Source organism: Mustela lutreola, chromosome 3 (assembly GCF_030435805.1).
Source record: "Mustela lutreola isolate mMusLut2 chromosome 3, mMusLut2.pri, whole genome shotgun sequence".
Lineage (NCBI taxonomy): Eukaryota > Metazoa > Chordata > Mammalia > Carnivora > Mustelidae > Mustela > Mustela lutreola.
Genome location: NC_081292.1, coordinates 65,293,317 through 65,297,579, shown reverse-complemented (window position 1 = coordinate 65,297,579; position 4,263 = coordinate 65,293,317).

Here is a 4,263-nt window from a genome sequence, read left to right as displayed (position 1 = left end):
TAGAGAGAGCCCAGATATGGACCCTCAACTCTATGGGCAAATAATCTTCGACAAAACAGGAAAAAATATACTGTGAAATCTATTTTAACTGCATAGAAGTTCAAGTTTTCTTCTAATTTGTGCTTCCTTCATTCCCTTATAGCTGTTCATTTGTGAGAGTACTCCTCAGTGAAGTGCTTCCATGAAGATTTTCCACGCAGAGTTCATTCCCTGGGAGTCCTTGGTTTGTGACATGACCTGTCTCTAGGTTCCTAGCAGAAAAAAGGAAATCTTTCAAAGAATTCCCACAGATGAAGTTCCAAAATATGAACTCACTATCAATACTTACTAAGGATACCAGGAAATAAGCCACCATGGGCAAAAGTCAGAAGAAACAACTAAGAGCAGAATTAGACCCGTATAGCTTGCTGATGTTGAAGAGATCAGGGAGAGTAAAGTTTGGAAAAAAGTTTTCCTGCCAAAGACCTAATGGTAAATATTTTAGGCTTGTAGGCCATACAGTCTCTGTTGCAACTATTCAATTCTGACATAGTATGGTTCACAACCCAGATGATATGAAACAAGTAGATATGACTGTGTTTTAGTACAATACTATTGACTAAAACAGGTGGAGAGCTGGATATAGTATAATGTCTGAGATAAAGAATATGATATAAGGCGATGAAAGGAGGGAATACAGAAAATACATTCAAGAAATTATTGAAAACATAAAGAAACAGTTATAAAATATAAAGCAGCTAAGAGTCATGTAACATAGTGTGAGACAACCTATTCTGTTTCTGATCTACACACATCACTCAGCCATAAAGTACTCAAAACTTTTTTCTTTGAATCAAGAATGAAGATGGCTATGGTCATCATTTTTTTTTTAAGATTTTATTTATTTATTTGACAGAGAGAGATTACAAGTAGGCAGAGAGGCAGGCAGAGAGGCAGGCAAAGAGAGAGAGGAGGAAGCAGACTCCCTGATGAGCAGAGAGTCCGATGGGGGGACTCAATCCCAGGACCCTGAGATCATGACCTGAGCCGAAGGCAGCGGCTTAACCCACTGAGCCACTCAGGTGCCCCATCATTTTTATTCAACAGAATTAGTGCAACATGAACAAGACACAAAGGGTAGGGGTATTAAAAAGAAAAATGTCAGCTTTCATAGATGATATGATTAACCACATAGAAAACTTTAGAAAATCTATAGTTATACAACTGGTGAGAGAATTTAGCATGGTCAACTGCTATGTAATTAAAATTCAAAAGTCCTATGAATTTCTATAAATTATCAACACATAAAATATTATGTAAAAATATATCATCCACAAAAATATAAGGTATTTAGCAACACATCTATAACAAAAGATACACAAATTATTTAAAGAGTAAATGATAAAATGTTATGAAAAGAAATTAAAGGTGACAAATAAACAGAAACACAACATATTTAATTTCAATCAAAATTTTGATTTATTTGTTAAAATTGGATAATTCAAATCTGAACAATACTGAAACAGCAAATGGTGAGGAAGAGGCAAGTACTCCTACAGAAGAAGTAGAGTGACTTGTCATAAATATCAAGATATTATAAAGCTATAGTAATTAAGATTGTGGAATTGGCATGAGGACAGACAATTAGGTCAGCAGTAGATTCTTAATGAGAAACTTGATCATTGACAGATGTAGTGTTGCAGGTCAGTAGGGAAAAGATGGACTGTTTAATAAATATAACTGGGACAACTAGTTATTCACATGGGAATAAAATTAACTTGGGCCTTTACACAATTTAAGTTGGATTAAGAACTGAAAGGTGAAACCTTAGAAGACTTTGTAGACAAAATAACTTCAGGGTAGAAATAGCCTCAGGGTAGAAAGGGATTTGTCAAACAAGATGCAGAAATAATAAATTTATGATTAATTCAGTTCTATTAAATTTAGGAGCTTTTCATCAAAATATACTGTAGAAAAAGTCAAAAGTCAAGTCACACATGGAAAGAAGATATGTAAGCATCAATCAGAAGATGAGCATCAACATGAAAACAGAGTGCATATTTATGAAAATGGGCAAAAGATATGAACATGTATTTCAAAAGAAATACATGATAAAAATATGAATAGATGCTCAGTATCATTGTAAACAGGGAAGTGGAAATGAAAACCAAACTATGACACCATTTCACAACTACAGTTCTTCAATTTTGACAGTATCAGGAAAATTGCAATTGAAACTTGCCTCTTTGCTCAGTTGAATATAAATTGGTGTAGCACCTTGAAAGAATACAGTTTGGTGTTAACTAGTAAATTGAAAACACTCGTGCACATGTGCACCAGGAAAATCACACAGGAGTGTTCAACACAGATTTATTTCATAATCACAGAACAAAGAAAAATGTGAATTTCCACCAGTAGTAGAAATGGTAAGTTGTAGGTCTCCACAAAAATGGAGCTTTAAACATCAGTTAAAATAGATGAATTACAAGGAGAATTCATGATGCTAACATAGGAAGACCCTAAACTCACCTCCTCCATGGACACACCAAATCTATACCTATATATCAAGAATTCCTTCTGAAGAAGACCTGAGGACTCTCTGAACAGCTTCTGCACAACAGAGGACAGAGGGACTACATAGAGAGGAGCAGAAAGATGGGAGACACTGTAATACAGGAATACCTACCCTTGATGTTAGGAACTGCAGCTGGGAAAGAGGGGACAGAACTGAGGAACTGAGATTTGTCTCCCCTGGGGCAAAGAAAAAAAGCTACCATTTAAAAGTGCAAGTACTACATAAAAAAACTAGCCCTTCATCAAACTCTGGAACTTTCTGTGTCAAAGGGTGGCCATGCCATGGATTGGATCCCCTTTTCAGCTTCATAATGAGCAGGGTCTAGATGCCACACAGCTGATTTGTCCCTCATCAAGTTCCAGACACCTGTTCCAGATCCTAAGATGGCTCGAGCATGGTACACACCAAGACACACCTCAAAACCACTTGCTGTAGCTCCAGTCATCTCACAGAGACAACATAGGCACAAGGCACCATAGAACACTCCAGGTCTTTATCACTTCAGCTTTAAATGACTCTCCAGGATACCAATGACATAGAGCACTCCAGAACCTCCCAGTCTACTCCCACTTTAGCTCTAGTTGTTCCATCAGAATCTCCCTGTGCAGAGTACCCAGGATTGCCTGGCCTATGCCTGCCATGGTCCCAGTCATCCTAGCAGTGTGTCTCCTGAGTAGAGCACTACAGGACCTTCAACACCCACCTCAGATCTCTATACCCCAGAAAAATACACCACTATCCCTGGCTTCCACTTGCTTTGGCTCCAGCCAGACTGTGAGAGTGCCCTTTCACAGACTTACTCAGGATTCCTTGACTTGAACTCACTTCAGCTTCAGCTGTCCTCTAAGGACACACCCTGGATGAAGAACACTGGAACAGCCCCACCCCCTTGGCCCGTACATACTTCAGTTCTGGCTTTCCCATCAAAGTGGCCTAGCACAAAGTGGCCCAGACCCTTATCCCATGCCAGATACAGTTCTAGCTACCAGCCACCCAGTGACATGAGGTACACACAGTTGACACTGGGGGCATCTAAAAACAAGGCCATTCCTTCAAGTTTAGGAGACATAGCTATTAGGTCTAATTCACAGAAAGAGAGAAAGTCAAACAAAATGTGAGGCAGAGGAGTATGATCCAAAGGAAAGAACAGGAGGGGAAAAAAAAAGAGTGCAGAGATTAATCATCATATTAACAAGAAAAAGGACAAAAACCATATATCATGTCAATAGAAAAAGTATTTGACAAAGTACAACCTCTCATGGTAAAATCTTTCATGATAAAGGCTGCCAGTGAAGTGGCTTTACAGAGAACATATCTCAACATAATAATAAAGGCTATTAGGAAAAATACACAACTAATATCATACTCAATGGTGAAAACTGAAAGCTCTTCCTCTAAGATCTGGAAGATGACAAGAATACGGACTCTCACCACTTTTATTGATGGGCATCCTAGCTGCAGCAATTAGACAAGAAATAAAAAGATATACAAATTGGTAAGGAAAAGTAAAATTTTCACCCTTTGCAGATGACATTATACTATATTTAGAAAACCCTAAAGACGACCAGAAAATGACTAGAACAGATATATAAATTCAGTAAGATCAAAGGATTCAAAAACCAATATACAGAAATCCAATGCAGTGCTACACACAAATAACAAAGTAGTGGAAAGCAAAATTAACAATCTCATTTATATTTGTGCAAAAT